The sequence below is a fragment of the Aotus nancymaae genome, unplaced genomic scaffold (assembly GCF_030222135.1).
Source record: "Aotus nancymaae isolate 86718 unplaced genomic scaffold, 86718_ANA_hifiasm-v0.15.2.pri h1tg000012l, whole genome shotgun sequence".
In the NCBI taxonomy this organism is placed as follows: domain Eukaryota; kingdom Metazoa; phylum Chordata; class Mammalia; order Primates; family Aotidae; genus Aotus; species Aotus nancymaae.
In genome coordinates this window covers 39,700,462-39,722,921 of record NW_026988423.1, presented here as the reverse complement: position 1 = coordinate 39,722,921, position 22,460 = coordinate 39,700,462, and the positions used below count along the sequence as shown (strand labels likewise).

General features: G+C 38.8%; 2 long non-coding RNA genes across 2 annotated transcripts; one reads left to right on the top strand and one right to left on the bottom strand.

The window, feature by feature from the left end:
* Positions 1–1,127: 1,127 nt before the first annotated feature.
* On the bottom strand, positions 1,128–14,295 carry LOC135274583 (uncharacterized). The gene is made up of 3 exons (XR_010342373.1): positions 14,154–14,295; positions 5,257–5,344; positions 1,128–1,257 (listed from the first exon to the last, which is right to left on the bottom strand). It is a non-coding gene; the product is annotated as an uncharacterized LOC135274583 (long non-coding RNA).
* On the top strand, positions 10,508–16,470 carry LOC110568670 (uncharacterized). Its single transcript, XR_010342372.1, has 3 exons — positions 10,508–10,579; positions 10,668–10,737; positions 16,348–16,470. It is a non-coding gene; the product is annotated as an uncharacterized LOC110568670 (long non-coding RNA).
* Positions 16,471–22,460: the final 5,990 nt, after the last annotated feature.

Genomic DNA, 22,460 nt, shown 5'->3' with positions numbered 1-22,460 from the left:
GCCTTATATACCATTTCTACTTTTAAAACTTAAGATATATGAGCATCATTCCACTTCAGGATTGTAGGCATAGTTTTTTCTTTAAGTTGGGTTTTGTTCCTAGGACCTAGCTAAGTTAGGTAGCCATCTTCATTGCTCCTCTGATATTCTCTGCTTATTTTTGTAATAGTGGTTACTGCACACAGTTTTTTTTTATTGTTCTCATGTCAATCATCCTTCAAGTTTCTTCCATCAACTCTTTAATCCCAAATTATGTTTTTTTCTTTGTTCTTACTATCCCCTTTCTCCTTTAATTGTTTTTGCAATCAGGATTTCACTTCCACAGAATTATTTATAAACTGCTCTTGAATTCATTTATTTATAGTTCTTTTTAGCCCTTATTTTATTTGACCTTATTTCAGCACTTGACTCTTCTCTCTTTTGAAACTTTCTCTTTCCTTTGGATTTGTTTTGTCAGATTTACTTGGTTCTCCTCTTACAAAACACTGTCACTGCCTTTTTCTAATTTTCTTGGTGGGAACTTCTGCCTGTTCTCACACTCTAACAGTGGATATTTCAGACTTGTGTTTGAAGGATAGACTAAATCTATTTTTTCCTATTTCTTTTGCTAAGCACAACTAGAAATATTGGACATTATATGTGAAACTGATATAAGAAGACAGTCTCGTAAGCTTGGGACTTAAGGAACAATATGGCAGTGAGTTTGCTGGGTTGTCTTTCTGCCTTTTTGTCAGATTTGGTGGTGAAGTCAGCAACTCAGAAATGACAGGGGGCACAGAAGAAGTCCCAACAAAAGCCTTCTCTCTTAAACCAAAGGACCACAAAAATGGCAGCAAGCAAGACAGAAAACATTAACAATAACTATTCTGTGCCTGTTAAATACCACGGAAAAAGATCTGTGGCCCTATCCCTACCCACACCATCAAAAAGCAAAGTGGGTAGTCTGGATTTCTATCCACAGATGGCAGTAATGAGGCATTCTTCCCCCTCCTGACTGGCATTGTGTTCAAAAAGGCCAATAGAGTCAGGGCTTTCACCATTACCAGTAATAACAGATGTCCACATCTCCCTTCCATGGTGCTATTGTAGGTTACATATTGGCCATAATGAGGCAGTCCTTTTCTCCATCAGGGAGTGCCCAGATTTTCATACATGTCAAGTGGTAACAAAGAATCTCTCTTGGACTTCTGTTTCCACCTGGCAGTGATGAGGTGGTGCTTTCTCTTCTTCCGCTGGAGCTATGCCACAGAAAGCTTACTGAAATAAGAGGTTTATATAAGATTTGGAGTCTTATAACACAATATCCCAAATTTTCAGGCTTCTATATTAAAAATATGTCATACCAAGAAGCAGGAAAATCCCAAACTCAGTGAAGAAAGAAAATAGGTGACAACACTGATATGACAGAGATGGTAGAATTATCTGGCAAGAATCTTTTAAAAAGCAGCCATCATAAAAGTGTTACAATGGGCAAATAGGAATGTGCTGAAACAAAAGAAAAGAAATAGAAAGTCTCAGCAAAGAAATAGAGGAAACTTTATTTCTTCTTTTAAAGAACCAAATGGAAATCTTAGAAGTGAAAAATGCAATAACTGAAACAAAAAGCTTACTGGAGGGCCTCGAGAGCAAAACATGAGGCTGAGAGAATTAGTTAACTAGACTATAGAATGATAGAAAGTACACAATCTGGACAACCAGGAAAAAAATAGATTGGGAAAAAAATACATAGAGTCTTAGGGACTTGTGGGTCTATAACCAAAGATATAACATTCTTGTCATTGTAGTCTTGAGAAAGAGGACAGGATAAAAAAGTACATGAAGAAATAACGGCAGAATAGGCTGGGCACTGTGGCTCATACCTGTAATCCCAGCACTTTGGTAGGCCGAGGTGGGTAGATCAGGGTAGATCACCTGAGGTCAGGAGTTTGAGACCAGCCTGGCCAACATGGTGAAACCCTGTCTCTACTAAAAATAAAACATTAGCCAGGCGTGGTGGCAAATGCCTATAATCCCAGCTACTTGGGAGGCTAAGGCAGGAGAATCGCTTAGAACCCGGGAGGTGGAGGTTGTAGTGAGCCAAGATTGCGCCATTGCACTCCAGCCTGGGTGACAGAGCGAGACTGTGTCTCAAAAAAAAAAAAAAAGTCTGAATAGTTCCCAAATTTGGCAAGACATAAACCTACAAAAACTGAATGAATCACAAACAGGATAAACTCAAAAAAATTCACACACGGATGTATCATACTCAAATTTCTGAGAACTAGGCTGGGCATGGTGGCTCACACTATAATCCCATCACTTGAGGAGGCTGAGGTGGCTGGATGACTTGAGGTCAGGAGTTCGAGACTAGCCAGGCCAAGATGATAAAATCCTGCCTCTACTAAAAATACAAAAATTAGCCAGGCATGGTGGCACGTGCCTGTAATCCCAACTACTTGGGAGGCTAAGGCAGGATAATTGCTTGAACCCAGGAGGCAGAGATTGCAGTGAGCTGAGATTGCATCACTGCCTTCCAGTTTGGGAGACAGAGTGAGACTCTGTGTTAAACAAACAAACAAACAAAAAGTCTGGAAACCAAAGATAGATTAAAAACACCTTGAAAGCTGTGCCCAAATTGCCAATTGCATAAATTAAACAAGAGATGTTACCAATACATCAACAGGGTAATAAGGGAATATTCTGAACAACTTTAAATACACAATTCAATAAGTTAGATGAAATAGATCAGTTCTTCGAAAAACACAAACTACTACAACACACCCATTAGGAAACAGATAGTTTGGATGGTCCTCTCACTATTAAGAGAATTAAATTTCTGCTTTAACCGTCCTGTAAAAGATCTTCAGGTATGGGTGATTTCAATGCAGAATTGTGCCAAAAACTTAAAGAGGAATGCCAATTTGCCATAGCCTCTTCCAGAAATAGCAGAGAAGAGAGCAATTAATTTTTTTTAATGAGGCTTGAATTACCTGATAGCAAAACCAGACCAATACAGTATCAAGATAGAACAAACAAAACCAAAAATCCCTCACACTTATAGACCAATGTTCATCATGAATATAGATATAAAAATTCTTATATAATGCATTATATTGACAAGCAAAAGAGGAAAAGTCACTTGATCATATGAATTGATTTGAAAAAAGCATTTGACAAAATTCAACACTTGTTCATAATAAAAACTCTTAGAAAAATAGGAATAGAGGGGGAGTTCAGTTGTGTCCCATAGAAAGATATGTTTAAGTTCTTAACAGTCTTTCTGCAGAATGTGGCCTCTTTTGGAAGCAGAGTCATTGCAGTGTAATTAAGATGAAGTCATAAGGGTGTAGGGTAAATTCTTGATCCAGTATGACCTGTATCCTTAAAAAAGCAGAGATACAGAGAGAGTCTCATGTGATGACTAGAAGAATTGGCAGCTTCCATCAGAAGCTAGGAAGAGGCAGTGAAGGATTCTACCCAGAGTCCCAGGCAGCAGCCCTGTTTACACTTTGAACACCTAGCTTCCGGAACTACAAGATCTATTACAAGATCTGTTTTAAACTACTCATTTTTTGGTACTTGGTTGCTGCAGCCCTAGGAAACTAATACAGAGAGGAACTTTCTCAACTTGGTAAAGAGATCTACAAAAATCCTACAGTTAATATTCTATTTTGTGATGAAAGACCAAATGCTTTCCCTTTAAGATAGGTTGAGAACAAGGCAAGGATGCCTGCTCTCAGGCATCCTTTTATTTTACACCATGGAGAAGTTCTAGGTAGAACACTGAAGCAAGAAAAGGAAATAAAGGCATGCAGCTCAGAAACATAGACAGAAAACTGTCCCTATTTGCAGATGACATTTGGTTCAGTATGAAGGTTGAGACAGTTTCAGTAATGGTGTGGAGACCTGTCATCTCTTTGTGTTTGTTTCTGTATATATAAAGGCCACAAGCCTGGTGATCAGCAGACCTAGATATTATTTCTAAGTGATTATAACCTCTTATATGTAACAATAGAAGGGGGCTTAGTTTCATTTTAAAATGATTTATTGAGTGCTCATTCTATCCCATGCTAGAAAAAAATAGGATAAATAAGAAATGGTTCCTATACTCGATGAGTATGCATCAGGTACATAGAGAATCTCAAGAAATCTACCAAAAACTCCTAGGACTTATCACGGTGTTCAGCAAGGTTGCAAGATGCAAGATGCCAGATAACAATATAAAATTGTATTTCTATGTAGTAGCAATGAACTTGTGGAAAATGAAATGAAAAACACAATACCATTCATAATTGCTCAAAAAATAATTGTAATTCTTATGACTTACAGATAGGACTTTTATGCTGAAAACTACAAAATAATCATGAAAGAAGTTAAAGCAGATCCAAATAAATAGAGACATCTAGTGTTTATGAATAAGAGACTCAACTCTATTTGCTTGTCCATTTGGGTTATTGGCAGAACCCAATTTCTTGTGGTTGTGGGATTAAGATTCTTATTTCTTTTCTAGATGTCAGTTGAGGGCCATTCCCAGGTGTTTCAGTCCAACGACATTTCTTGGATTTTCTTTGGCTTCCTTCATTTTCAAAACCAGTAAAGGCGAGTTGAGTCCCTTTTACGCTTTTTGTTGTTGTTGTTGTTGTTGTTGTTGCCGTTGTTGTGAGGCAGAGCCTTGCTCTGTTGCCCAGTCTGGAGTGAAGTGGTGCCATCTTGGCTCACTGTAGTCTCCGCCTTCTGGGCTCAAGGAATTCTCTTGCCTCAGCCTCCCAAGTAGCTGGGATTACAGGCACCCACCACCACTCCTGGCTATTTTTGTATTTTTATTAGAGATGGGTTTTCTCCATGATGGCTAGGCTGATCTCCAACTCCTGGCCTCAAGTGATCCACCTACCCCAGCCTCCCAAACGATGGGATTACAGGTGTGAGCCCTGGTGCCTGTCCCTTTTTATCCTTTGACTCTCTTTCTTTCATCTCATCTCTCTAACCAAGCTGGGAAATTAAGAATTATATGTATGATTAGATTGGAACCACCTGGATAAACTAGGGTAATCTTTCTATTTTAAAATCATCTGATTAGCAACCTTAATTCCATCTGCAACCTGAATTTCTCCTTTGCTACGTGGAGTAATATATTCTTAGGTTCTGGGTTTAACGTGCAGATCTTTTGGTGGGCAAGGGTAGGATTACTCTCTTTATTACACATGTCTAATCCTTTTATATCCTCCCATTGCCTATGGCATTATATATATGGTTTTTCAAGATCAAGCCCTTTCTTACTTGTTTGGTTTTATCTCTGATACAGCTTCCTGTGGTGCTCAGCAGAGGCCATTTCTTTTATGTTTAATGTTTTTGTGTGTATGCCCTCCTGCTTAGAAAGACTCAGGTCAGACAGCAGATGCTTTGAAGTTCCCAAGGGAGGTCAATATTGTACTCCTGTTCCCAGAGCACCATGATTATAGCATTTATTACATTATGAAAATAATTTTGTTCAAATTTGTTTCAACCACTAGTCTGTGATCTTTTTCAAGGGCAGAGAACATATTTTATTCAGTTTTGTATTTCTCATACTTAGTGCTGTATCAAGAACACAGTGTACCCTTAATAAAGGCCGACTTGACTGGGCATAGTGGCTTACACCTGTAATCCCAGCACTTTTGGAAACTAAGATGGGAGGATTTGCTTGAGGCTAGGAGTTTGGACTGGTCTGGGCAACATAGTGAGACCCTATCTCTACAAAAACTAAAATTAGCTGAATGTAGTGACACACACTTAAAGTCCTAGTAACTAGGAAGGCTGAGGCAGGAGGATCGCTTGAGCCCAGGAGGTTGAGGTGGCAGTGGGGCATGATTGTGCCACTGTACTGCAGCCTGGGCGACAGAGTGAGACCAGGTCTTTGGTTTTATCATCTTTGGTTCAGTATGGGTAAGTAACAGTTCTGAAATCACAATGAAAGTTTCTAGCTTGAAGGTTGAGACAGTTTCAGTAATGGTGTGGAGACCTGTCATCTCTGTTTGTTTCTGTATATGTAAAGGCCACAAGCCTGGCGATCAGCAGACCTAGATATTATTTCTAAGTGACTATAACCTCTTATTTTTTTTTTTTTTTTGAGACGGAGTTTCGCTCTTGTTACCCAGGCTGGAGTGCAATGGCGCGATCTCGGCTCACCGCAACCTCCGCCTCCTGGGTTCAGGCAATTCTCCCGCCTCAGCCTCCTGAGTAGCTGGGATTACAGGCACACGCCACCATGTCCAGCTAATTTTTTGTATTTTTTTTTTTAGTAGAGACAGGGTTTCACCACGTTGACCAGGATGGTCTCGATCTCTTGACCTCGTGATCCACCTGCCTCGGCCTCCGAAAGTGCTGGGATTACAGGCGTGAGCCACCGCGCCTGGCCTGACTATAACCTCTTATATGTAGCAATAGAAGGGGGCTTAGTTTCATTTTAAAATGATATATTGAGTGCTCAGTCTATCCCATGCTAGAATAATTAGGATAAATAAGAAATGGTCCCTATATTCAATGAGTATGCATCAGGTAAAATTGCTCTTATGATCTGGTATGTTTATTACAGATCATAGGGTAATAATTCCAAGATTAATTACATTATAATTTATGATGCATTTGTCTTTCCCTTTTTAAGAGCACATCTGGGAAGAAAGGTAGTAACGTGAAACAAAACAAAGGAAGGGTAGGAGGGTCGGTCTTTGGGAAACATACTTGAGAGTGCTTTGTTCCTTTTGGCCAGGAGGTAAGTCTGAGACCTGATTGTTGCCTCTATTGTTCAATGAGGTGACTGACTGTATTTGCTTCCTAAAGCCAACAACGTGTCAGAAACCGCTTTATACACTTTCAGCTTCATCTTGTGTTTCTGGAAGTAGTAACTGAATTTCAAAGCCTAAGCTGCTTTTGAACATTTAAAGGTGGGTTAAACATTGTAATTCTGGGGCCCTGTTCTCCCTCTTTGTGTGTGTGTGTGTGTGTGTGTGTGTGTGTGTGTGTTTTAAAATTTTTATTAAGTTTTATTACCCTTCATCTCTTATTTTCTCATATATTGAGACCCTTACTAGGAAGTGCTAAATGGTAATAGAAGTTTTCCTTGAGGCAATTAGAAGAGTTTGATATTTCCTGTTACAGAATTTTAAGAGGTAGATTTTGTGTTAAATTAGTATTTAGCACTCTACAGTTGCTGTTTTAAAGCAGATTTTTTTTCTGATACAAATGTCATACTGATCTCTGTGTCATTTCTATTCATGAAGAAGAAAAATGTGCTTATTTATCCTTGAATGCAGTTTATAGTTAAACCGCATAATGCCTGATGGTACTGTCCTGACAGGCACAGAACAAATAGTGCAGATTTTAGTTCCTAGAGATTGATCATTTATAGATCAGTTGATAATTTTTTTCCAGGTTGCTTCTTACACTGATGATGAGAAATTTTTCATTTTTGTAGAAAGTTATGGATCTCAATAAAACTCTGTCAAGACCGCAGACCTACCTACTCAATATCACTTTTTATCTTGAACATCTTCTCTGGTGGAGATAGGAAGTGATATTTGTATCCCTATCCTTAAAAATAATATTGCTGAAAATAGTAGGGGTGAAGGTGAAACACTTGAGATTATTGCTTTGTGAGTGACAACCTGTTAATACAACAGTATGTTGACTGCAAATTTTTAAGAAAACAGGGAGATCTTTTATGCATATTTAATTTTTAATCTTTTTAATAAGTACTTTTGGTAGCTTTCTTTTAATTTTTATATATTTCTTTGGTTGTCAAGTGTCTCAGTTTTCTTTCCCTATACCCTGTCCCACTATTCTTGTTTTTTGACATGTTTTATGAAATAAAATGTGTAACCTGGTTTTTCAGAAGGCCATTGCCCACTTCTCTGATTTTATTGTTGTTGAGAATTGTTGAGATATTGCAACAATGATTAAAAGATGAAGTGATTTGGTTTAATGTCTCTTTACATGCAACTTTAATAAGTTTTGTTTTATAGAGAATTAGTTTATATGTAAAATATGTGAGTGCGTATAAATATTATTTGAATAGTTCATATTCTGTAGTTTAGAAGAGAGTTATGTAGTGGGTCTAGAAATAGTTGACTTGAGACTGTCTGAGTTTCATAATTCTAGTTTTAATTTTGTTAAAATTAAAGCTAGAATTATGAGGGTGATGAATTTTAAATAGCTTTTTTTATTATTAATTATGTAGATTAGAGAACCTACTGATTTACATGGATTTGTGTTTCCTAAATTTATAGTGGGTCATGGTATAAGCATTAGGGTCATGATATAAGCATTAGTGTAACTAAGTCTTTTTGTTATATTAACATGATTTAAAATTCCTTTGGGTATTTTGGTGTAAGGCAGTTTGATGAACAGTGATTTTATTCTTCACAATGATTGAAGGTGATAGTAATATGAATAATCTGAAACCATTTATATTAGCTTTAGAATGTGGATATACTTTTGAATATGAAGATTGTTGAAAATGTATTTCAAACAAAATATGAAAGCCCCACTGTGAAGTATTAAAGAGTAGGGCCTTTAGAGTCTCTCTCCATGCATCTCAATGTCAGCCCAAGTAAAACTCTCAGATTACTCCTCACTTCCCTGCTGCATGTGAAATAGGAATAAATTCAGAATAGGGTGTCAACAAGGCAAACAGTTAAGTGAGATGCTGTAAGTGTTTTCATGAAATATGAAAACAGGATTTTAAATGCCTACAGGTAATCTGCCTGTCACTGATAGTAGCGAGTAAACTCTTCACTTTTGAAGTAGCATCCTGGTTTGAAAACAGCAACCTCGCTTTAACTTTTTCCTCACCTTAACTATAATAGCAATCTTCAGTCTTTACAAGAGAGTATCTTTCCTGTTCAAGTGCATTTAAAAAATTAGTTATTTCGTGGCTTTCACTGGAAAGAGATGCATAAAATTTTTCTGAGAAGAGATTGCTAATCTAAATGTCAGTTTTCATTTCTTTTTTGTAAAATCAGAAATTCTGAACATGGATGGGTGTCAAGTTGTGTTCACAGAAATATGGAAATGAAGAAGCTGGATTTTAAACAATATTTGTATTTTTTATATAAATTTGTCGCCTTTGGTTTTTATTCTCTTGTTTTCACTAGAAATGCTATATTGTATCTTAAGGAAGAAAATGATATTTTGTTATTTTCTGATATATGACTTAAGCTTGTTTTTATTCTTTATAATGCCCTGTTTTGGATTCCTTGAAATCCTTTTTTTTTTTTTTTTTTTTTTTGAGATGGAGTTTCACTCTTGTTGCCCAGGCTGGAGTGCAGTGGCGTGATCTTGGCTCACTGCAACCTCCACCTCCCAGGTTCAAGTGGTTCTTCTGCCTCAGCTGCCTGAGGATTACAGGCATGTGCCACCACACCTGGCTAATTTCGTATTTTTAGTAGAGATGGGGTTTTGCCATGTTGGTCAGTCTGGTCTCGAACTTCTGACCTCAGATGATCCACTCACCCTCTGCCTCCCAAAGTGCTGGAATTCCAGGCAGGAGCCACCGCACTTGGCTGAAATTTTGTTTTTAACATCTTATTGTTCAAATACTACACATACACATATATAAAATCACATATATAAGCACATGTATACAAATAAATATACACAAGCGTATCTTTTCTTTCCTCCATTCTTTTGGTGACAGATTATTGTCATTGTATTATTTATTGGCCTAGATTTCCAAATGTCCACTGAAAAAAGATATTCATTTCTACTAAGGTAGTTTTCCTGTAATCAAGGCAAGCTGTTGTCTAGTGACAGTAATGTTCTAGTTATGTAAAGGCCTCTGATTAGGTCAGTGAGTTTATGGGACAGGTTTGGTTTGGTGAAGATTAACATACTCATTTAAAAACCTGTGATGCAGTTTTTTAAATTTTTTAATTTTTTTTTAAGCAACTGAACTTTGAAACTTAGGAAATTCTTAACATTTATTGGGATGTAGTTCAGTGTTTGGGGAAATTCTGCTAAAGCATCTCTTTTTCATTGTTTTAATTAATTTTTGCCATCAACATTTTTCTTTATGTTCATCTACATCTTTCCTCCATAGATATTTACTCACTTGCATAATTTGTGTTCTTTGACATAGCCCAAAATAGGCTAAAATTAGGGGTGTGCTGGTAAATGTTTAGAGCCAGCTCTGGGTGGGGGAAGCTCTGATTGGTAGCATTTGCCAATTTCTGTGGTATGAATACTTTAACTGTGGCTGATTTCAAGCTACCCACATGATGTCCCTGGACCTGGAGTATGGAAGAGATGGCCACAGTCTACTCTTACAAGCTTGTGCAAGTTGAGTTCAGCACAGTATTGGCATATCCCATCTTTGGTTCTTTCGAAACTAAGATTATGAATCATGAATAATTTTTTATATGTGGTCTTATTCTTATGTTTTAGTTATGATTATGAATATAGCAAATATAAAATACTTGTGAGTATATAACATTATCGTGATAACACAAGCTGCATTACTGACAATGTGTAACTATCTTTTATTCTTTTTCAGTTGGATGGAAAGCTTTGGACGTGAGGGGCTTGGATTATTACTAGACATTTTGGAAAAACTGATTAGTGGAAAAATGTAAGTATTGCTAATAATTATTTTCAAGTAAGCATTATTTGTATGTCCAGTTATAATTACAACGCTTCTATTTTTTATGTCAATACAGGCAAGAAAAAATTGTAAAGAAAAATCAACATAAAGTCATACAGTGTCTAAAAGCCCTTATGAATACACAGGTATGTACATAGGTAATTAGTATTTGTCCATCACCAATTTTGTAATATATGATTTTCAGTTGCAGTGAAGTGATGATATATTGTTCTGATGTGTTTTTCAGTACATGATGGAAAAATAATAGAATTTTATTGAATTCCAGTTTCAACTGTCTTGCAATAGGAGAAACTCAAGAATGAATAAATCCTCTTCTGGTGCCGAACTCCTCATGTATAGGCTAATTATCTCTCCTCATTCTTTCCTCCCCCTCAACGCTGCCCACCCCCACCCCTTCCCCCTATCCCCACCCCCTCACCCCATCCCCCACCCCATCTTCTTTCTTTTTTTCTCTTCTCCTCCCACCCTTTCTTTGATGTTTTTGTCCTCCTCGTCCTCTTTTCTTCCTTCCCTCATTTCCTCTCTCATGAGTCAGCTGTAAGATCATGATTGTTAAATGTGAGCTGCAATAATACTTACTACCAAAGGGTTGGGAAGAGTTCTTATATTCTAGGAATTAAAAATCTACAATGAAATTAATGTAAACAGATATAAGCAGATCTCAGAAGTGGAGCAATGATGCTTAACCCAAGTAATATCGAGAACAAACGTAATATGGAGGAATTTGCATAAAGAGGTTACATTAAAAGGGAGAAACCTGCTTGTGCCTGTCGCCTATAATCTTAGCACTTCGGGAGGCAGGAGGATTGCTTGAAGCTAGGAGTTTGAGACCAGCCTGAGGAACACAGTGAGACCCCCATCTCTACAAAAAATAAAACAAATAGCTGGGTACATGCAGGTAGTCCCAGCTACTCAGGAGGCTGAGTTGGGAGGGTGGCTTGAGCCCAGGAGTTTTAGGTTAGAAAAAAAGAGGAATTTTTAAGCTCTTTACTGAAGTTAGATTTTAGTTTTATCTAGCAATGTTTCTGTTTTGCTTTTATACTGTTAACTGCAGAAGTTAGCATTATCCTATGCCATTTATTTGGCTCCAGCATCTAAACACATCTACCTTACGATGTGTGAAGTAATGATATGTGTTTGAGTTGCTGTTAGACAGCAGGGGAGGAAATTTTACCTCTGGTGGTATGATGATTTTTGTTTTATAGCAAAACCATCTGTATATTTCTGATTAATTTTAATTTATAATTTGCCATATTCTCATTTAAAAATAAACTTTTGGCCGGGCGCGGTGGCTCAAGCCTGTAATCCCAGCACTTTGGGAGGCCGAGGCGGGTGGATCACGAGGTCAAGAGATCGAGACCATCCTGGTCGACATGGTGAAACCCCGTCTCTACTAATACAAAAAAAAATTAGCTGGGCATGGTGGCACGTGCCTGTAATCCCAGCTACTCAGGAGGCTGAGGCAGGAGAATTGCCTGAACCCAGGAGGCGGAGGTTGCGGTGAGCCGAGATCACGCCATTGCACTCCAGCCTGGGTATCAAGAGCGAAACTCCGTCTCAAAAAAAAAATAATAATAATAATAAAAAAATAATAAACTTTTATAAGGCTACACACTTAAGTACTACTTAAATTATTAAGATTTATATTTCTTTTTACTAAATGTATTAGCAAATATTTATATTTTCTAATTATTTTTGTCTTATTAAACTATGTATTTTTAAGCATTTTTCTGGAGCTAAGCTTTCTATTTTTAACTGGTGAAATATTTTTTCTTCCCTGCCTCCTCTAATCAGATATTATTTTCAAAGAAAATATATGATGTAGGAATCACAACTCTTTTGTATGCTGAATTCATGGTTCTTTGAAAATCAGATGTTAGATATATAAGGTAGCTTTTAACATATCTGTTTTAAGAGTAAATTAATAAAAGAATCAAATTGCTGATAGGGAGAGGTCTTTTCCCACTAAGTACATAGAACTGGTTTAGGAAGCCCTTTCTAAAGTGAGAATATAGAAATTGGAAATTTTATTAGTGATGGGAAGGCTGAAAATAGAAAAAAAAAACGGGAACTTTTTTTAAACCAAAGGAACATTTGGATTGTAATCTGAATTCAAGAAGAATATCATGCTTAAAGTAAGATGGTAAATAGAAGATAATATTCTTACTTGTGTCGGAGTGAATCGGAGGAAAAGTGAACTTTATTAATTTTGTAATTGATATACTATTATTATTCCCTTAAGAGATTTTTGTTGCTAGTGGTTTATATATATGGAGCTATAAATTATTGCCATTTCTATTTGGTGCTATTGTCTGTGCTGTTAAGAATAAAAAGTTAGGAGGCTGAGGCAGGAGAATTGCCTGAACCCAGGAGGCGGAGGTTGCGGTGAGCCGAGATCGCGCCATTGCACTCCAGCCTGGATAACAAGAGCGAAACTCTGTCTCAAAAAAAAAAAAAAAAAAAAGAATAAAAAGTTAATTTAAGTTATTGGTACTTAGTATTATAATGTCTGAATTCTAAATCTAGCAATATTTGAAAATTTTGGTAAAGTTTTTTCTCTTCAAGATTGGTTAATGGTTTTCTTAATCTTTATTTGATCACACATCTATCAGTACAAAATTTGTTAAACTTCACTTATACAGTCTTTAGTAGCATTCATTGAATGATGAAAATATAAGTTTTAAAAGAAAATGTGGTGCCTTCTTTGATACTAGTAATTAATTATATAATTAATGAGCAAATTTGATAACATTACATGAAAGGGAATTTCTTATAACATTAAATTGGACTAAGAGTATTTTTGTAAATGGAAGAGAATTTTAATTACCTAGGGGGAAGAAAATAAAAGGTGATAAGGATGAAAAGTTAGTCTATTCAAATTGAAAGGTAAGAACAGAGGCTTCCATTTGGTCAGTTAACTTTGTGTGTGTTGCTTTGAGGAGTACACCCAAGGTGAGGGTGCTTTGCTCCTGAAGCCAGCTCCTTTACTCACATTATCTCTGCTGCTGGGATTAACTCATTGTGGGTAGCTGCTCAGCACCAGTAGTCATGCAGCACTGGGTCCAGATGCTGGTCATCCTACATGAGGATTTAGGGCATTAACTTTCCTCTACCTAACACATCATCTGCAGTGGCCTGAAATTCCATCTGTTACCTAATAATAGGCCTCATGTGGAATGGAATCAGAACCTGGCATTGATCCTCTGTTAAGAACAGGCCAGTTACCATATTATCTGAAGTGGGTCCTTGACATTCAGGAAAGATACATCCTTAGACCTTTCAAAATTTGTCATGCCTCTCTAACCTAAAATAGCCCTCATTAAATACACTTTAATCCTACCACTGATAAGTCGACTGCTTCTCACACATAGTCAACAGTTTTTGTTTTGTTTTGCTGTGTTTTTTAAATAATTGAGACTAATTTTATACAAGTAGCAATTCTTTATTTCGTTACAGATACTGAGTAGTAGTAATCTGGCTTCATTCCAGTCTTAAAATGAGTATGACACAATTTTGCATTGCCAAAATCAGAGGATGTTGCCTGTGATGGACTTTTGGGGGTTACAGGATGATGGTTGAACCTGTGAAATCAGAATATTCTAACATTTCACCTTTCATACATGATGGTTTAGGGCCAGAGGGCTTGACAGAGAAGGTAGATAGTATCACTTGGAGGAATACAGCATGTGTAACCTTGGGTGGCTTGATGAGTCACAGGATTCTGATTCTAGAAGGGCAGGTGTTAGCTAAGGACAGCCAGGTGGATGGGAAATGAAGGAGAAATGCTAGAGGCAAGCTTTACTCAATTCCCAGGTTTGTTAGGACAGAGCCAGTTCTTCTGTACTTGGTAATCATTGACTGACTTTCTGAATTGAATCTAAGTGGTACTTTATAAACCTGAAAATTCCCTGGAATGATTATCAAATGATTAGCTTTTGGCCTCTGCCTGCCTTTTCATTCTTTATCAAGTTATGTAATAGCCCAGGGTATCATAAAAGTATTTCCTGACTGTTTAGCAGTCTCGTTGTAAACTTTTCCCTATCACTAACAAGACCGAGTAATCTCTCCAAAATTCATAATCTGGGGCCCTTGGCCTTTCCTTGTACTTTCTCCATTGTTCCTGTGTTTCTTAGATAGTGGCTTAAAATAAATGTGATATTTCAGCACAGTACAAGGTTTCTTTGCATAAATGGCCACATACAAGATAGGAAAGTTATAAATAGGATTTTATAACAATCAAAGTACTTCGTTCTAAGCTGCTTATAGATTCAACTTTGATGCTTACATGTAGTGCCAATTTTGAGTTTAGGTCATAGGCCTGTAATTGGGAATAGGGCCCTTTTTTAGTGTTTGGTAGTAACTGATTAGTCAATTTCTCATGCTTTAGTAGGATCCTCTGAGATGTATCCTCTGTTTTATTTTTTCTATTCATCCTCTCTATTTTGACAGTTATCTTTCATAGATATGCCATTAACATAACTTCTTATCTTCTAATTGGTTTTGACATCCTGGCAGTAGTAAATAAACTTTATCCTAAATCCAGTCATCTCATTTATAGGAGAGTTTACAACTGCATTGTTTTCCTAATAATAAATACCACTATGATTAGAATACCTGTGCCCATTATGGCAGTTTCTACCTGGTGTCTGCCCAAATCATCCTTCAGTTTTTGCCCATTTGTGAACTAAGTGCTAATATCTAGGCCTGTATTTTGTAATATGGTAGCTACATGTGGCTTCTGAGCATTTGAAATGTAGCTAGTCTGAACTGAGATGTGCTACAGTGTAAAATACACACTGGATTTCAAATATTTAGGAAGAAAAAAGTGAAATGTCATCAATAAATGTTTTATATTGGTTATACATTGAAATGATAATATTTTGGATATATTGGATAAATTTTATTGAAAGTAGTTTTGCTTGCTTGAAATTTTGAAATTACTCATGTGGTTTACATTCTTTTTCTCTTGGACAGTACTGATCTGTGTGTTTGCTTATGGTAATGTATATCTAACCAACCTTCCTTCCCAGGAAAAAGATTTTTATCACCTCAGTGTCTGGTGCATTATCTGGCTGTTTGTTTCTTATATTTCTGTTGGCAAATCCCGTATTTCTTACTGCTTCTCTCTTTCTCCATTTGGCTACTTAACCTGTCTTAATAATTATTAGCTGTATTGCTGTAAAATCACCTTTGAGGAGTTATCTTTATTTGGTTTAGTTTTGTGGTTCTTGACATAAAGTGAATACCCTTATGAACTTTTTTTTCCCTTTCCGTTTTTTTTTTTTTTTTTTTGGGAAACTGAGTTTTGCTCTTGTTGCCTAGGCTGGAGTGCAGTGGTGTAATCTTGGCTCACCATAACCTCCACCTCCCTGGTTCAAGTGATTCTCCTGCTTCAGCCTCCAGAGTAGCTGGGATTACAGGCATGCACCACCATGCCTGGCTAATTTTGTATTTTTAGTAGAGCAGGGGGTTTCTCCATGTTGGTCAGGCTGGTTCGAACTCCTGACCTCAGGTGATCCAACCACCTCGACCTTCCAATGTGCTGGGATTACAGATATGAACCATCATGACTGACCATGAATTTTTTAAAGTGTTACACAGTCTATATATTTTAGTTTTAGTAAGTGTAAAAATATATTATCCTTCAAAAAATTTTTAGTAACTACATTTCCTTCAGGGCATCATTTTTCTAACTAATTTCTAACATTTGACCTCTTATTTTCAAAATATTATAGTATGGCTTGGAAAGAATTATGAGTGAGGAGAGGAGTCTTTCATTATTGGCCAAAGCCATGGATCCCAAACACCCCAATATGATGACAGATGTGGTTAAACTTCTCTCTGCGGTATGCATTGTAGGGGAGGAAAGCATGTAAGTGTTCTCAACCTTTTTCTCTAATTATATAATTTCATACAGATTGATTCATTTAATGTTTCCTTATCTACTCTAGGCTAGAATTTACTAGAATTTAAATAAATGTTGAGGTATATTTAAGCAGCTAATTTAGGTTCTTATTGACTGCAAATTTTTGTGTAATATTATTTATCTTAATTGATATATTAGTTATGGGCTAAAATGCTTCTATGAAAAACTGATTTATTTATCATATTTAAATTGTTTTGAACTGAAACCCTAAATTTTAAAAAATTCAAAATGAAGACTTTGAAAATATATAAATGATTCTGTTTCTTATCTGATTTTTTTTCCCAGAAAGAATTATTTCAAACTGTAGGTCTTGTCTATCCCCTTATAAAATAAAACATATTATGATTTGGAAATCTATATGTAAGGCAGATTAGAAAGTGATATGTTTAATAGTAGTTTACTAGTTGAGGGTACAAAGTCCTTCAGCATAAAGCACATACTAAAGCTGTCAAGAACTTAACCACATTTCTTATAACTATAATAAAATACGATTACATACATATTAAAGATAATTGTAAAGATAAAGATTTTTTTAAAAAGAGAAAATTAGGGTTCTAATTATAAGGAAGCATTTAAAAATTATTTAAAATTCCTTTTTCAAAAGAAAAAAATGTAAAAACTAAGCTGGCAAAAGAACTAACAGAAATATCTCCCACATGTAGGGGTAGGCAGAGCCCTATAAGGGGAGCCTCCTGTGTTCATTTGAAAATCAGCCTTGTGGAGGTCCTGCTGGAGTCGGTGGGATTGAACAGGTTCAGCTTGATAGTTGCATAGTCAAAGAAACTACTCGGCCGGGCACTGTGCCCCCAGTGTGTCTACAGTGTTTATCTATGGAAGAGGCTTAGCTATACTCAGCAGCATTCCTAACTGTGGAAAGCCAGGCATACAGCTTCAGTACTTAAGGCCATATAAATGTTGGTGTACAAATCTAAGAGTGAAATTTCTGTTGACATATATGATATTTTCTGAGCTTTCCTTCCTGCTTTCTTCCTTTATCCCTTCCACCATCATTTTTTGCTTCTCTCTTTTAACTTCCTTTCTCTTTTTCCTTTTTCTTCCTCCTCTTACCTCTTGGACTCTTCTTTGCTTTTGTTTTCCCTTCCATATTCTGTTATCCTTCCCCTTTCCTTGTTTGTTGACTTCAGAATGGGTTATCAAGATCCTGTAAATAACATTTAGGACTACATGTCCATATCCATCCACAAACTGTGAGCTTTTCCAGTGTGCTGGATGCTGTTAACTAATATTTAAAAGAGGAGGAAGTGTAGTTTTTTGCATAATTATTATATTTCATATTTGGATATTTATGATACCATACTACTATATATTGTCAACTATCACAGAGCTTCATTTACTTAAATTTGTGAGGCATAAGAGTGTAATGCTTAAGAGCATTTATATAGTGCTCACCACATAAACTGTCTGGTTTCAGATTCTTGCTCCACCATTTCTTGGTTGTGAAACCTTGGACAGATTGCTTAACCTTTTTCTGCCTTAGTCTCCTAATCTATAACATGGGTTAATAATGGTACCTACCTCAAACAGTTGTTATATACTTTAAAGTGAGTTGATATTTGTGATGTGGTTTAAATGGTACCTGATGTGTAGTAAGCATTATATAAATGCTTGATAAACATCTTCACAGGGTTATTGTCAGGGATAAATGGTTATAATATAACATGCTTAGAACTGTGCTTGATACATGCTATGTATTCAGTAAGCTACTGCTAAAATATATTGGCTGTTTAGGGTATTGACTTCTTTAGTAGAATAAAGCAATTGTATAATGGCATTTGTGTTTGCTACTTGCAATTTAATTGACTCAAAGGCTAAGATGAAATTCTACCCCAAAATTCTACAGACTACAAAACATGATGTTCCAGTTTTTCTCTGGCTTGTGAGAAAGTGACTCTCCTGGTATTTCCTGTGGGGTTATTCTCTCTCCTGACATTGCCTGGGGCAACCACTGGCAGAGAGCAGAAAATGCTGGGGCTCATCCCAGCACTCCCAGACACCCTGAGGTCCTGGGTGCTGCATGGTCGAAGAGCCACTGCCAGTTTTATAAGGTTCATTCCCCCTCATTGCTTCATCCCTTATGGTTATTTGCCTAAAGCTGATTTTAAAAAGTACCGGCATCTTTAGGAAGACACTGCAGAAGGATTCCGGAGCTGTAACTTGCTTCCTTTGCCTCTCTGACAAGGCATTGCTCAATCAACTGACTCTGAAGGACCTAACACAGCCACTCACATTAGGCTTTCACGGCTTCAGGAACTGATGATCCCAGAGCTTTGTCCAAGACTTAGCTGGACAAATTTCTTAAATGATCATCCCAGTAAAAGCTCTTCTGCTGCTTCAAGGTAAAATGCAATCAGACCTTTCTCTCTGTATCCCTCTCTGTCCAACCCAAGCCACCCACATGCTCCCACCAAGCCTCGGTCCCTTTGCATTTCCCCTTTTGCTGGTTCTCTGTCTCCAGACCTCTCTGACACCTCCGGGCCCTGCTACCCAGCCTCTTGCCTCAGCATGTCCTATTGGCCTTTCAGCTCCCTGTTTTCTATAGAAAGATCCCATTATTAAGAATCCCATCAGCCCCGAGTAGGCAGCAGGTAGAGGAGATCACATGCAGCGCAGGGCAGGGCTCAGGGCTCAGACTCTGTGGCCTGGGTGCCTGGGGCTGAACCCCAGATCTGCTGCCCATGACCCATACTCCAGGTCTCACTCTCCATCGGTGAAATGAGAATAGTAATTGTGCTACTGCATAGTCACCACATGTAGGAGAAACACAGGAAAAAATACCTCGTATCTAGCAGATGCTTAGTGAATATTATCTATTGATGTTGTTACTTGTCATAGTAACTTCCCCATACTCCCTTCACATACCGCTAGCTCCCCAGGCTTCCCTGTAGCGGATCCGAGCACGAGCCGGGGATTCAGGCGTGAGCAGGGGTGAGCTCCAGGGCTGCACATAAAGCAGGCCCATCTAGAATAACGCCTCCTGACGGAAAAGCTCTTTCCTTCTGATTACCCGAGCCGACTGAAATCTGCTGCAAATGAAGCACGTGACTGCATGGGCAGTCGCTCTTCACAGACAGCAGTGATGAAAGCTGGCATGCATCAGCCATCCACCACGTGCCAGGGGCTCTGGCTGACCCGGCCATGCGCTTGCCCTAATCCTCACAGCGGGGCTGCAAGGGGGCGCCATATCCCTACTTTGCGGGTGGAGGCAAAGAGGCTCAGAGAGGCTGGGGATGCAGCCAAAGTCACCCACTGGTGAGAGGCAGAAATCAGACTTGAAATTAGATGTTCTGACTCCAGATCCACAGGGAGCTGAGCCTGGGTTCTTTCCACTTCCAATGTCCATGATTCTGTGATCCTAACACTGGTTTTTATTCCATGAGGGAGAAATGGCCTGGTTTTCAGGCCACAGAGCGACCTTATCTGGTAGCTCCTGGCTTCCTTGCTTCTTGAACTACATTCTCCTGTCCCCTGCAGCCTGGGGCCTGGGTCTGGCCAGAGGCAGGACCTACCTGTCGCTCTTAGGAAGCCCCAGGCCAGAAGAAACTCAGATCAGGTCTGAGTCACTCTGCAGTTTTAGACTGTCAGCCTTTGGGAAGTAGGACGACATTGAGGGAAATACTGGTGATTTTCATAGAGGACTTTGCATTGTCTGATGGAGATAATGAAGCTCCTTCCTCCTTACGTGTGTGCCCCATTTTGCTGCTGGTGAATAATGCCAGGTCTCTCGTCTTTGCAGAACCTGGCCTGCTCTTGCACATGTATTTAAAGCCCCACACCCCAGGTCCCTGGATCATCTATTTGTCTAAGCCCCCAGAGCCTCCACTGGCTCATGGCTTGAGAATGGGATCTGTCTGACAGTCAGCCTTGTTCAACAGTGCTAAAGATTTAACCTCACAGAAGAGAGTCTAAGGCAGGAAACCAGAGCCAGCTTCTGCCAGGTGAAGCACCTTCTTCCAGGCATCTGTCACACTCGTGTACAGCCAAGGCTCAGCCTGGGGCTTCTCTTGCTCTCCTCAGGACACTTGCAGACAAGGAGCCACTGTTCAACTTCACAGAGAGTCCACAATCTTGCCCCTGGTCTTGAAAGGATCCCACACTGTAATGGAAAAGGATCGATGTGGGAGGAAGAGGTCTGCTCACTTTCTGACTTGTTCTCTCGTGCTCACCTAAATCTCTGTCTTCAGACATCAGCCCCGGTGCTGTCAGGAGACCTGATGCACAGCTGGGGCCCTCTGCACCAGTTCTTCCCTGGGCAGACACTTGGCAATATCTGGGTTTGCTGAGGGCCTGCTCTTCCTGCTGCAGCAAATGTTCCGGCCAGGACCCTATTAACAGAGAAGGGCATGCATCCTCTGCAGGGACTCCTGGTGCCACAAGTCCTGCAAGTCAACAGATGTATATGATGTTTACTTGGAGCCAACACAAGATCCTGTTTTCCCAACTCGTGGTGGTGAGCTGTATGTCCTACAGGCTACAAGCTCAGCTCTGTCTCTTAGTTTAACTGGGCAGCCCATAATTATTGTCCATAGCAATGTGTGACTGGAGCACACATTATTGAATTCCTGCAGACCTGTGTTTGAGTTCTCACGCTGCAGTTTATTAGCTAGACCACCCAGTAATCACTGTCACTCTACATTTCAGTTTCCATAGCTTTAGAAAGAGTTTAATTATACCAATTGTATAAATAATGTTCTAAGAATTCATGAGATAAGAGATAATGCATTTAAAGTCATCACCACAGTGCCCCATAAGAAGTAAAAATAGAGTAATATGCTTCCTGCCTTCAGGAGCTGGTCCCTGTCTTTGGGGACAGGATGGTGGCTCTCAGGAGGAAGTGAAGGGCAACCCCACAACCTCCACTTAGCCCCATGCTCCTCCATCCCAAAGGCTCTGATGAAAGGCTTTTCTATCTGCCAAACTCCTACCTTGACACATACTTGCCACAGGACCATGTAGGCTGAAGTTACATGGTGATGTGATAATTGTCCATGGCCCTCTGTTTTCTCAAGAGGAGCAGGTGTAGAATTAAAACGATGCTGTTTAACTGTCTAGAAGCTACTTTGTCAGCTGGGACCCACCTCTCTGATGCTGACAAAAGGGTCCAGCCAAGCAGTGGGATCTGCTGCTCTTCGAGGGAAGACCAAGGCTGTCAAGTGGGAGGGTGTAAGTGCGTGCTGCTTGTAGGCCTCGCCCCTTAGCTCTCTCCTATCCTCTGCTTCCAAGTAGGCTTCATGACAACTGTCGGTTGCTGCTTAGGAGACATCCCTGTCACCGTAGACAATGGAGATTCTTTTATGCTATCAAGAGCTTGGTCCTCTTAAAATGAGTTAAGGAACACCCAGAGGGAGGGAGGCAGGCCCGTACTGTGTATGTGGCTGTCTTTATGAGAGAATGAAGGCAGGAATGGAGAGGGTGGGAATGAGGAAGACCAGCCTCAATGCTTCCAAATACCAGTGTCTGTGTGTATGCAAACACATATCCTGGATTTTGGAGACATTCACTCTGCCTTGTCACTCCTAATTTCCCCTTTCCAGCTTATAACACTGACACACACACAAACACAACATACCCACATGGGCACACACAAACACACACATATGTGCATACATGCACACATACCCACATGCACACACATTGACGCATATGCACACACATATTTATACATGCACGTGTGCATACAAATACATACGTGAGCTTGCACACCTATGCATGCACATAAACACACACACTGAGCACAGATCCCATCAGTAAGCAAACACATTTAGTAGTAAACATGAACTATAAACCAAATGCTGAGAAGGGCTGAAGGAATGCAAAGCTGAGAAAAAACTGGTTCCTGCCTGATATAGCTTGGCTGTGTCCCCAGTCAAGTCTCATATTGAATTGTAGTTCCTGTAATCTGCA